Source organism: Garra rufa, chromosome 11, assembly GCF_049309525.1.
Source record: "Garra rufa chromosome 11, GarRuf1.0, whole genome shotgun sequence".
NCBI lineage: Eukaryota > Metazoa > Chordata > Actinopteri > Cypriniformes > Cyprinidae > Garra > Garra rufa.
The window spans coordinates 25,226,465-25,240,814 of NC_133371.1; the positions used below are offsets into that span (position 1 = coordinate 25,226,465).

At 37.5% G+C, this 14,350-nt stretch overlaps 1 protein-coding gene across 1 annotated transcript in view; it reads right to left on the reverse strand.

Moving 5' to 3' along the window:
* Positions 1-11,605, reverse strand: part of tspan18b (tetraspanin 18b) — a 74,265-nt gene extending 62,660 nt beyond the window's left edge. Inside the window, exon 1 of the mRNA XM_073850744.1 lies at positions 11,244-11,605. The gene's annotated coding sequence lies outside the window, so the exon portion shown is untranslated. The remainder of the gene's footprint in view (positions 1-11,243) is intronic.
* Positions 11,606-14,350: the final 2,745 nt, after the last annotated feature.

Genomic DNA, 14,350 nt, shown 5'->3' on the forward strand with positions numbered 1-14,350 from the left:
TCAGACTTCAAAGGCCAGGAAAGTTATTCAGGCACAATATTTAAAGGCTTATGGAAAAGAACTGAAAAGGGTCTTTATCATTCTATCAACTTCAAACTATAAAATTTAACTTTGATCAGTGTGGTGTGAAAAAGATGAGTGAATAATGAGATATGTGTGAACCATTTCATGCATGCTTAGTACTATAATGTCTTATCACCCACTGAAATCAATCAGTCAATAAATGAATAATCGAATACATTTAAATTAAATTTTGATGGCTGGGTTTGATCATTAGGGTCATACAAGGTTATCATAAGGTAGTAAAGAATTTTTTACAGTGCATATTCTACGAATTTTATGTTTTGAAATAGAAAGTATTTAAGTGGACAAATTAAAAGCTTTTCTGTTTAACAAAGAAAAAGTTTTCACAACTAAACAAGAATAATGATGGATGACGCACATTTTTCCACCAAAAATTAATCGTCTACAGCAAACAGAACTCATTTACTTTCCCAATTATTAATTACAACTCTGTTTATTTCCCATTAATTTTTTCCAAATGTTAGACAAACAATGTAGCCATTGAGTTCCACTTCTATTCTTCTATGCTAATGGAGTTTTTTTGGACTATTTTAGGTCTGTGTATTGCTGAGGGTGCATCTCATATTCTTCTCAAAGACATGTTGGCAGGCAAAGAAGTGCAGCACTGAAATATCCATTTTGGGTTGATTTACACCATCTCAGATGCCATGGTCTCTCAGGACCCAAGATAAACATTACAACTCGCCAATCATAAGATTATCCCGAAAGAGCAAACAGCTGGAGACTTGCCTCAACTGCTGGGTCTGATGTTTTCAGTCTTACCGTCTCAAGCAGGTGGTTGTAATTAAGTCAGCGTAATGTGGCCACTAGCTGGCAAAAGAACATGTGACTAATTATTGGGACACAAGCCCAGGTTTATCATTTCCTGAAGCTCTCCTTCTTTGACCTGCATGAGGATTTAAGTTGCCAATCATAGTCCAAAAATGTGGCATTAAATCAGAATAAGCACCTTGTAACCTTCAGTCTCGAATGACCCTGTTCTCTTCATCAACAAAAACGCAAGCTGGCACATTCAATTTATGTTAAAATAATCAGTAACATGCAAATGATGCTCACACAAAGCATTTACTACCTTTGAAGGGTGCTCAGTCTTTTCCTCTGGCAGTTTCCAAATACGAGCAGAGATTAGAAAAGGAAGAGATTAGACTTCATGGTCTATTTCATCCATTCTCCAGCCTAATCAGTGGGGAATGATATCACTGCCCTAAATATTTCCTCAGCAGCTTGAATGGAGAAGCGTGTAGTTTCCTCATTAATGACCACACAATGTGACAATACACCACCTTCCTGTGATCACGTTATCTCGTGATTAAAGACGGCAGCTTTCTTCACGGCCCTGCATTGAACCGAGAAAGCTGACTGACAATCGCCGTCTTGCAGAATGATGCCTGGGGCTTCACAAAGTGGTCCTAAAAGCCACAAGATGGCTTTAACTTTAGTGACCCAACAAATCTGTTGAAAGCCACATATGGGTAAAGAAGCCTGGCTGAAACATTTATGGCATCTCATAAAAAAATCATGAGGAGTAAAAGTAAAAAGTACAGAACATGTCAACTTAATCTGCCATTAAACACCAGGCATATAGTGGCATCTGATGTGGCGGACTTGTAAGAGGAAGTTGTCAAATACATTATGAGGAGACTGGGGAAATGTTCTGGAGTATCGAACATGTATTGTACCTGACGTGAACACTGACATACAAATGTTTTTGTCAGTTCAGTTGTGGTTTCGTCAGTTTAACTGATGTATTGTGGTTCTAAGTCTAGATAACAGGATTTTTTTATTTTTTTTTTATTTACACACTACCAGTTACCGTTTATTGAATTTCTCAGAACCTTTTAATCTAATAAAACCCTAAATGCTTAAATATAGTTTTTTAAAAACAAATCTAAATAACAGATATAATAGAAAACTGAAATTATACCTAAAGGAAATGTTCTGGATGAGTTTAGCCAGATTGTGATCCAACAAATCTCAGGCATGCATGTGAACCTCTTCGATACTGTTTACAAATCATCCCAGGATGCACTTGAGAGAATGTCCAAGAGCTGGAATCTTGTTTAACATTGTTTTGGTCAATAAATAAATCCCATACTTCACTTCAGTTTAAAGGATTAGTTCACACTGGTATGAAAATTTCCTGGTAATTTACTCACCCCTATGTCATCCAAGATGTTCATGTCTTTCTTTCTTTTTTGAGGTTTTTGAGGAAAACATTCCAGGATTTTTCCCAATATAGTGGACTTAAATGGGAGCCAACGAGTTGAAGGTCCAAATTGCAGTTGCAATGTAGCTTCAAAGGGCTCTACACAATCTTAGCTGAGAAATAAGGGTCTTATCTAGCAAAACGATTGGTGATCTCCCGAAAAAATACAAATTTGATACTTTTTAAATACAAATGCTTGTCTTGCACTTGCTCGACTTCACACATTACGTAGTCATGTTGGAAAGATCACCCATGACATAGGCAAAAGTACCGACCCAGTGTTTACAAAGCAAATGCGCAAAGAAAGTCAAACGGCCTTTAAAACATAAAAAGGTAAACTACGATGTCAGTTTTTTTATAAAGTTTTTTGCCCTACCTTACCTTTCTGATCCGAAGTACCGAGATGAAAAACTAACCACGTGTGACCTTTCCAACATGACTACGTAACGCATTAAGTTGTGGACGTAGATAAAACGTATAATTTTTTTATTTTTTGGGGGAGATCACCAAACATTTCGCTAGATAAGATCCTTATTCCTTGGCTGGGATCGTGTAGAGCCCTTTGAAGCTGCACTGAAACTGCAATTTGGACCTTCAACCCGTTGACTCCCATTGAAGTCCACTACATTTCCTCAAAAATCTTCATTTCTTTTCAACTGAAGAAATAAAGACATGAACATCTTGGATGACTTGGCGTTAAGTAAATTCAGTAAAATCAGTAAATTTTATTTCAGGGGTGAATTCATTCTTTAAAGGATTGGGGCCATTATGCTTTTATTTTTTAACGTTATTCAGTAGGGATCTATTGCATTATCAAGAGTGACTGTAAAGTCATGCATAATGTTACAAAATTTGGATTTTCTATTTCAGTTAAATGCTGTTTTGAACTTTCTAATCATCAAAGAATACTAACAAAAAGATACTATGACGGTTTCCAGCCACATAAACATTAAGCAGCAACACTGTGATAATAATAAGAAATGTTTCTTGAGCACCAAATCAGCATATTAGAATGACTACCTAATCTCCAGAAGAAAACGTACATGTAGGAACTTTTTCGCAAGACGCGTAATACGTACAAATAAGTACATATCACTGCAGTTTCCATTAGAAATAAACACTAGAGGCTGTAAAACAGTGAGCATTTTTAATCGTTTTCATACAGAGTTACAATTATAGCTCCATATGTTCCACTTTCCGGACGTAACAAGCTTGCTCAGTAGCTCAGCCTGCACAGAGCTGGACTAAGGATGCAGAATCCTTGGGCACGAATTCCGTGAAAAACATGAGCTAAAAGATGAGAGATTGAAAAACAAGCTAAAAGGGCGTTCTTGTGATTGCGTTTTTACGTCACACGGGTGTAGTGCAGATGGTTCGCTATTTTAAAACATCACAGAGCATTACAGTTATAGCGCCACTCAACGGACATTTCAAGTCAGAACTGCGGCGACATGTACAAACCCAACATCACATAAAATGTATGGATATTTCACATTGAATATGTCACGAAATTCTGTCTTGCAAAAAAGTTACCACAGTTTTCATCATTAGAGATCAGGTTGTAAAATTGTTTCTGAAGAATCATGTGATGCTGGAGACTGAAATAATGGTTGCTCAGAAATAAATGACATTTTAAAATATATTAAAATAGAAAACCGTTCTATAATGACAATATTACTGTCAAAGAAACTGTCTTTTGTCTTTCTGTTTTTAGTTTTGAGCATCATTCTAAAATGTGAAAAAAGTCATAAGAAAGAATGACTTGGTGTGTCTAAACTTTTGATTCATAATGTGTATATAAAATGTACTTAGCAGTTCACATTGTGTGTCTGCATTGCTCTTTTTTTATTAAGCTTGAATTGTTAACTGTGTTTTTACATCAGCCTAATGTGTTGTGAAATTACAGACAGAATGAATAAAAACATGAACAAATTCTAATACAGAAACATCTCAGTTCTGCAGAAGCATATTAATATAATGCACTAATGCATAATGCATAAAAGTGCATAATGGTGATAAAATCTAGGGGAAAACAACACACAACCTATTTATGTCCAAATGGTTCATACTGTAATACTCATCATGTTTGTATTTTAAGGACAGCTTATCTCAGCACATTCAGAAAAAAAACAGCTTGATAAATATAATGCAAGATCTGCTATTTAACCACTATCTCCAAATACAGCCACACTTCAGGGAAACACCGACTGTACCTGCTAACTTCATTTAGCTTCAGCTATATAAATCACAGGTCACAATGTCCAGAATTCGAAACATGATCCTAAACAGAACAGCCTTTTTAATATTGTATCATAGAGCAAAGACCTTAAACACACAAAGCGAATGAACTTGTGCCAGCTGTGCTCATTCCACTCTGCTGCGAGTGTGTATTTCTGTGAATGCATGCTAATGTCCTTGTATGTGTGGGTGGTATTGAAAGACAGAACAACGTGTTTCTTAATCATCTCAAAAGAGCACAAAACACTAGTGAACATCTTAACACCACTGAGCACTGAAAAGAGACTAAATCCTACCAAACGCTTTCCACAAAGGAATGTCTGTCTGTAGAGTAATGGCTTTTGAGTTTGCTATGTGCACTTGAATACACAGGAGCGACCACAGAAATGTTACCAAAACCAAAAACCCAGAGGAGGGGGGAAACAAGAGGTGGGGAGGACAGGGAAAAAATCTGGGGAATAAACTTCTACTGGAATGAGAAAGAAAAAAAGAGAAAGATCAGAAGCACACAAATATGCCTGAGTCAGGAGTAGTGAGGACTTTAACTGTGTCAAAGGGAGAAAAAGGCCTTTACTATAATGTGAGCCCATACTGAGAGAAACAACTGTCTGTGTTCAGGCTGTACAAATGTCATGAAGAGAGCAACTCAGATCAACAGAGCTCTTTTACTCAATAGCTGAAGGATATACAAGGATAATTGTGTGTGCCGTTATCATAAACAGCTAATGGTTTTGAGAAATGTTCTTTATTTTTAATTATCAGAAAAAATGCATTGTTATTATCACTGCAAAAATGTGTATAACTCTAATGTAAAAAGAATGTGAGATACCACTGTAAAAACTGTTGTTACAGTTGCTACTTGTAAGTCCCCTTACCATATACAGTAAAAAATTGTATTATATTTATCAAGATCATACATGTAATTTCCATACTGTTAAATAGTTTTAAAAATTTTATTCACCATTTTCTATATAACATAACTGATAGCAAACATCTATTTTATATTCTAAACGATACATCTACTTTGTCAGTATTTTTACATAAAGTCTGCTTCTACCAAACGTACATTTACTTACGTTTGCAAAGACACTAAAACTTCAACAACTTTACAGACTTACAAACGCTTATGAATACTAAAACCGCAATTTTACGAAGCTACGAGAATACTTTTTTAATGCAAAGAAAACAACAATAAAAACTGTATTCATCAATTTTATGACAAAATCTTGAACGTGCATCAAAGACTGACAGAAAATAAGAAATTGTGGATTAAAGTTATTATTCTTGTTTTCTGTGTGCACAAAAAGTATCTTGTAGCTTCACTACATTACCAACCTGGTCCGATGACGAAAACGTACCCGTGGGAATGTTTTCCGAGACATGAAATACGTCCACTGAAAAAGTTTTCACCAGTTTCAACTTAAAAACTTAAGTTTAGCAGCTGCCTTAAGATTTTAAGTTAAATCAACTTAAGCTATTTAAAGTTATATCAACTTATTTGTATTGCAATAAGTTAAAATGACACCGGTTTTCGTTAAAAATCTTCGTTTGTGTTCTGCTGAGAAAACAAAGTCACCTACATCTTGGATGCCCTGGGGGTAAGCAGATAAACATCAAATTTTCATTTTTGGGTGAACTAACCCTTTAACAATGAGACCAAGCTGGTTTTCAGCAGTAATTAAAAATACCTTTTTACCAATTTTCTACCAATTGTGATATACTGTAAATACTATATATAAGCTATGTTTCCATCACCCTGTTTTTATGGACATTTTGAAGTCTTGCATTTCTGCTGAATAAAACAGCTAAAACCATCCTAAGCTGGTCTTAACTGGTTTAGGCTAGAAGTAGCTGGTTTTAGCTGGTCTCCCAGCCTGGCTAGGCTGGTCAAGCTGGTTTTAGCTGGTTGTTCCAGTTGGTCTCCAGCCTGACCAGTTAAGGAAATGGCCAAAACCCCTCTAAAACCAGCCTGCTGACCAGCTAAGACCAGACTGAATGACCAGCTAAAACCAAACAATCAGCTTAGACTGGTTTTAGCCGTTGTCTTTTAGCAGGGATAAGAAACAATTGATGGAAACACCAAATTTTAAAAGAAAATCCCTTAATTTGCCTAAATAAAATTTTACATTCCCTTGAAGTGGTTTTTAAAATAACCTGACTTAACCAGCAGACCAATCATTTTGCATGACTGCATTCCCAAACAGTAGACATCCACCTTTGAAAACAATGACCGCATTTATAGTTTCGCCTGCTCGCTCTGAGGCGCAAGTAATTTATTATATATGAAAATTACTATTCACTAGCTTCTAGCTTCTCCTACTTTTCTTACAGATATTTATTGCCCAGTGTATCTGAAAGTGACGATTTTGTTCTCATTGACTCATTGGATGGAAACAGTGTTTTTTTTATTTTATTTAACAAGCTTTTTACTGAATTACCAGCAGGCATTAACAGTGAGCAAGCGTGCAAGTTATTCTTTGCAAGCTAAAAGGAAGTAATTCTGTATTCCTCTCAAATAAAAAACCAAACCCACTACCAATGTCGACTGCTGCAACTATTCATTAAACAGACTCTTCAAAGGAAAGTAAGCCACCTTAATCACTAAATATAATAAGCATCTTAAGAAGGCCTTGACTCCAAACTTTTCTATTATTCTCCTCCTGCTTAATCACTGTACCTGTAGCAAGATTTCTATCTGTAACTAAAATGCAGATAGTGAGAGAGATAGCATTTTTGAATGAACTCACCAGCAACACAAGGGTCCTTCCATGTAAAACCTACACTCCAAATTGGAGTGTAGAAAAAAACAAGCTTGTAATACATCTAAAATCTGCATTTCTTTGTGGGTAAAGGTTAGATAATGAATGTGAGACCCTCAGCTATCTGTAGGCCCCAGCTTGTTTTATGCATACTTTCACCTCATTATATCCCTGGCACAGTAATATTGAAGGAAATTGCCTGAATAATAGATAAGCATTACGCCTAACACAAACAAGCAGCCTGTTTCCTCTTGATAACGAGGTCCTGTTATTTACCAGGGTCAGTGGACATCCCTGTCTTGAATGAACTTTGGAGCTCTCAGCTGCATCCTCTAAAGTTTCTCAAAGCCTTCTAGGACAAAAGCATCTGGCATAACAAAAAAAGATCTGCATTCACAATTGAAGTTATACGGCGGCGGGTCATACTTGACAAGCCTCTTCATTTTTGAAGAATCTATGACCAAAGCACACATATTCTTCATGGTAATTAATCTACACAGCTCCTTTGCAAATTTCATATGTCTCAGAGGCAACGAGGCCCCAAAACCCATTACCGGGTGAAGCGCCCCATGTCACACGCATTAGATGAGAGTCCTCCAGCAAATGGGGGGGGAAAGCAATTTTCTTTTCAAGGCAATAGATACTCTATCTCATTCCAGATCCTCTGCAGACTACAAACTGCCAACTCGTGTAGCTCTGATGCCTGAAACTTGGAAGAAAGTGATGACTTGACCTCCTTTTCTCCAAGGGACTTCGCTCTGCTGTCAATAAGGGCATTTCACTGGAGGCTGGATAAGAGCTCAGGGTGGAATGAATCACCTGCGCCGATTAGAGATCTGGGAACTGCAGTGGAGATCAAACCAGCCCTGACGACCAGTTCATTTGCCGCCATGTCAACTGATATTAATATTACAGCCTGGAGACGGGCCTCTTGCTCTCAACAGGGACTTCCCGCGACGAAGAACCAAAGACTCATTTCCAGTAGCTCAATGCTTTAGTGACTGAACGATTCCGTGTCTGCTCAAGCAGAACATCACAGGCTACTTCTTCCATAACACATCAGCCCACTGCTTTAGTTCTTACTAGGTTAGTTTGATACACTTCTAAATAATCAATTGGCTCATTTTCATGTGTGTAAACACAATTTTCATCGGATAATTACCAAATAATAGCGATCATTGATCTTAAAATATAATCGATCCAAAAAGAAATCATTGTCATGGTTCATTTCACCAATACACCGTAAAAACAAAGAGTATTTAAAAAGTGGGCAAATTAGGTATCACATTGATCTAGCTTTTTCCAAAGGACAAAGCTTGTAGATTAGACCAAACACTATAATTTCTAGGCCTCTGATGTCCACATTTTAAGGGTCTTTCCAACCCAATCTCAAAGGAAAAATTAACTATTTTATGAGGTGGTGATTTCATATTACTTCATTAAATGTATTTGTAAAAAACGTACATTCTTTAGGAAAAATCAGCATGAAGGGTCACATCACACCTAAGCCGATTTTTTATGAATTACCCAAATTCACCAATACATATGTGACCCTGGACCACAAAACCCATATTATGCATTCACTGTAAAAAAAATAATAATAAAAAATAAATTTGTTTTAACTCAAAATAATTTGTTATGTGCTACTTATGTACAGATAATTTACTCACCCCCTTGTCATCCAAGATGTTTATGTCTTTCCTTTTATAGTCGTAAAACCATTTCAAACATTTCAGGATTTTTCTCCATATAGTAGACTTCAATGGTGCCTGCAAGTATGAACTTCCAAAATGCAGTTTAAATGCAACTTCAAAAGGCTCTAAACGATCCTAACCAAGGAAGAAGGGTCTTACCCAGCGAAACAATTGGTTATTTTCTAAAAAAAAATCTGACAATTTATACACTTTTTAACCGTAAATGCTTGTCTTGTCTAGCTCTGCATGAACTCTGTGCATTCTGTTTCATGACAGTTAGGGCATGTATAGGGCATTTTTTGTAAAGGCTGTTTGACCCTCCTTGCACATTTACTTTGAAAATGAGATGGGAGTTTATTTAAACTGCGTTTTGGAAGTTCAAACTCAGTGGCAGCATAGAAGTCCACTATATGGAGAACATTCCTGAAATGTTTTCCTCAAAAAACATAATTTCTTTACACCTGAAGAAAGAAGGACATGAACATCTTGGATGACAAAGGGCTGAGTAAATTATCTGTACATTTTTGTTCTGGAAACACACTTGTCCTTTAAGAATGGTTTTGTGGTCCAGGGTCACATATAGTTACAAACTGCCAAGAGAATGTATTGGTTCTTTTTGAAAACCCTGCAATAGCTCAGAGGAATGTATGTAAAGGTTAAGGCTCTAGTCTTACCTCTGAGCCCACGTCGAGTTGTGTGAGTGAAGCCTTTGAGTGCTTCTGACATCAGCATTTAGCTAAACTACAAAGCCACCAGAGGCCGGCATTAATGGATCCCTCAGAGCCAATATCTTCACGCACAAGTGCCTGACTAATTGAAAACTGGTCTGAGTCTGCTTTGTGGAACAAGTGCAGCAAACCTTTATGTCAGACTACAAAAATAGGGTCCAGAAATAGGTGGACGAATTCACCAAAACCCTCTAATGGATATAGAGTTACAGCACGCATGAAGTTAGACAGCTGGAATGTAAGATTTAAGGCCTGTGTACTTGCAAATCTTTCAATAACCACTTGAGAATAAATGGCAGGGGTTTGTTTAACCTAAGAGATTCTTCACAAATGTCCAAGTTTCAACAACAACAGCATAATTTTCAAGTTCTTCTCAATAACACCTGATTAGATAAGATTGCAAGGCATATCTAGTTACAGCATACCACCATATTTGATGTAGTTTGACAGGCTGTGAAGATCATGTAGGCTGGAAAAACATCCAGAGGCGTTTTTCTTAAAATTAACATCACCGGTTAAGTGCATTTAAAGATTAGAAGATTTCAAAAATATTGTACAGGATACATTAACCTAACCCGGCACTGTTTTTGTTGCTTCTGGAATAAGGCCAAAGATAATACTCATACATTGTTTTGATTTTCAGGAAAAAACCCATAATTCATGTCTAATGGTGCACCATTGTTTGAAAGCCTGAAGAATTTCAATCTTTGTTAACAGAAATGTCAAGGGTTAAATGATTAGGCTATATCTAAGATAGATAGATAGATAGATAGATAGATAGATAGATAGATAGATAGATAGATAGATAGATAGATAGATAGATAGACAGACAGACAGACAGACAGACACTTTGAAGACACGAACGGCGGTCTGACACGATGTTTGATTGATTTAAACTGGCACTGAACTCAAGCCCGTCGGCAGGGCTGCCTCCATCTGCTGACCTGTGCGTCTGGGGGGATAAACTACAGTTATGATGGGACCTCCTGGACAACACACGCTGCCTGCTGTCACACCCCGTGGGAAAACCGCCAGCTTGATGCCTCCTCATCCCACCCAGACTTTCTCCGAGCTATACTCAACTAATTAGATTTAACAGAAACCGCCGGATGGTGACACGCGCCTTCATCGGTGAAATACGAGCGAGTATAACGTAAGAAAATTGTTTGCTTGAGGGGGTGAGAGAAACGCAATGTTAACCGAATACACAAACGACTGTTTTAAATTCTGTATGTTTTCTGCCTTCACGCTTCTCAAAACAGTTGTTAGGCTGTACTAAAATTAAATTTACGAATAAGCCCTATTAAGAACCACTGCACTAATGTCAAAACAATACATTTCAGTGTTCATCTATTTTGTTCTACCCTGCTTATGAAATAACCATATAAGGCAGAGTTTTAAAATGAAACACGCTGTTTTGAGCAGATTTGAATTAAATGAATAGATAAAAAGAGCTTCGTATGTCACTGAATAGCTATCACAAGTTTGCATTCACGTAAACACCAGCGGAGTTGAGTTTACCCGAGAATCTCACCTCGAAATCCAAACAACACGCGTCTTCTTCGCTGTCCTGAGTTCCAGGGATGAAACGCGGTAAAAATGTGATAGTCGCAAGTCTGCGTGAATGAATGCCGAGTGAAAAACTGTCGAACCTGTAGATCAGCTCCGAATCCAGCAAAAAAAAAACAACAAGCTTCAAGCGTCAGCTAATAAATTCCAGAGACCCCCAAACTGCTGCCCTAATCTCGCGTCCCTCTGCTAGCGCAGACCAGACCCTTTCTACAGTTCAGCCTGGAGGGAGGGACACTCTCTGCTATAACTTCAACGCCCAGTTTCTTCACTTTCTTTCACTCTATTCGCGTTGTGTTGCTGTTGAATCTATAGATATGCTATTAGAAATGATATATTAGTGGTGTTGGTACATTCAGGGATTCTCTCTGACTCCTCCCTGAACACCAATTTAGCGCTTTGCTCTTTCAACTCGGGGGCGGAGATTTAATGGTCAAATTGTTTTCACTTCCCTGGCCCCCCTCAACACCACCACAGATGGCGAGTCAGATAAGAAAAGTATCACGATCCCTTTGTCTACATGCCCACAAAGGTCGTGACACTGACATTCCCTGTGGCACACATGATATCCCACCGCAATTCACATCTAGACCACAACCTCAGTCATAACTTACCCTCTATAACACACATGCATTAAGGAAAAGCTCACAAGGGGGTAGTATAAGTGTAAAGTCTATTTTGATGGCTGTCTGTACATTATTATTGGGGGAAGATGTTTGAAATGTTATAATTTGCTGACGAAACCATTTTTTTTTTTAATGAATTGCTTTTGATTCCACAGTGACATCATGCTCCACAGTGACAACTTGCCCCACTATAGCGTCATGTTGTCACAAAAGGTCAATGTGTGTTGAATTACCTGGATTTTTCTCCTGTGCACTTGAAAATAAAGGTTTCCGTTTTCCATAAAAGGTTCTTTATACTGACAGTTTTTTTTCTTCTGCATTGTGATCTGAGAGTAATGGATTATCAAAAAATGTAAAAGATAAAAGTAGGGGAGGATTGGTTCTATATGGGGTGAATTTTCATTTGATGCCGACTTTAAAGACCTGTTCACACCAAGGAGGATAAATAATGATAAAGATAATAAAGTTGTAATTGCCATTCTAATTCTATGATAATAGGAATATCCACAACCACAGATATAATGCACAGATAAATATAATACAGAGGAACATTACTTTTAAAACGTTTTTCTTCTAGCTGATGAACAATAAAAACATTGACAGCCAATCAGTATCCACCAAACTTTGAAGGGGTCATGACATGAGAAATCTAATTTGCCTTGGTCTTTTGCATTATAAGAGGTCTTTGTACCAATAAAACATTCTGCAAGGTCGAGATACAACTATTTGAAAATCTGGAATCGGAGGGTGCAAAAAAATCGAAATATTGAGAAAATCACCTTTAAAGCTGTCCAGATTAAGTTCTTAGCAATGGATATTACTAATCACAAATACGTTTTGATATATTTGCGGTAGGAAATTTACGAAGTATCTTCATGGAACATGATCTTAACTTAATATCACAATGATTTTTGGCATAAAAGAAAAATCAATACAATGAATTGCTGGCTACTGCTACAAATATACCTGGCTTTGTGGTCCAGGGTCACATTTATTTACTAAAGCTCCAAGAAGCCTCGTTTGGATCTGAGGCTCGGGGTCACATCACCCGGGAGCAAACATTTGCATAAATACTGCAACCAGAGCAAGGCATCAAGAAATAGCCATCTTCTCACCATAGGCCCTGCCTACTATGTTCAGTGGCTTAACAGCTGTTGCGTCAAAAGCGAATAGAAATTACAATCACTGCCGCTATCTTGTCTACACTGAATACAGTATGTACAGATACAGTACAGATGTGCGTTTCATTCTACTCATTCTACTAGCTTGAGTCTGTTGTCAATAAGACAAATGGAGTGAAAGAATGTTTGCTTAGACGCGTTTGGTTTAAACAGTTTGTTCGCATCTTTGTACAGATATAAGAAGGATCCCAGTGTAAGGAACAAGTGTATAGTTTATATTTAATGGCATCCTAGATTGTGTCTGAGGATTGATCGGAGCATTTAGTTTTGTAAAGAGGCACAGCGTCATAGAAAGTTCACAAAGAAACATTTGTTGAAAAATTAAGCGGTGCTAGATCTGACTGCAGCTGCATCATAAAAGGTAAGTAAATGGTTTCAGTGAATGCTTTGTCTGGAAATTACTGTTTTCTTATCATGTTGTCAAAACACTCACATGCAATAGTGAGAGAGCGTTAATACTGTTTGTTATGCAATGAGGTTAACCAATCAAAACAGATTCCTTAAAGGGGTCATAGGATGCCACAACATTAATGTGTGTTGGCAGTTTGTGTACACAACCACCCTACAATGACAAAAATCCACCCAGTGGTTTTTTAAAATCTTTAAAAGTAATATCCCCTTTTTAAAATCAGGTCATTCTCAGCTTCTTTGACGTTGTAATGGCACACAACAGATGCCGCTCCCACGGTAGTTGATTGACATGAGCGCCTTACCTTAGACCCGCCCCCACCGAGCTCAAACAGTCCGACTCCGATCGCCATTGTGTCGACTTAGGTGCAGGGGAAAACAAAAATGTGTCCGATTGAGCGATTGTGCTCTGTTGTTGGATGTAATAATGAACAAAGGAGTCATCATTTACTCCCGACATCTGAGCCGCTGAAGACACAGAGGATAACCTTACTTTCGTTTTTTTTAAAGGAAAGCGCCAGTCCCGATCTACTGTTCGTGCGAATCATTCCTGATGCAGCTTCACCCACAGCAGAAGTGAATATAAGGTATAATGTGCTTGTTGGCAAGTTTCACGGCTAAATGCGGCTAAGTAAACATCACGTCTCATCATCTCATTGCAGAGAGGGGCGGGGCGAGCAGAGCTCATTTGCATTTAAAGGGACAGTGCAATAAAATGAGTTGATATTTTGCAGAGCTGATTTTGACAAGGTAAAAGGGTGTTTTTTTACACTACTGTTGAGAATTTTTAATTAAAGATTTTTTTTTTTTTAAGTATATTATAGACTTTTCATCAAGACCCTAAAGAATCATATAAA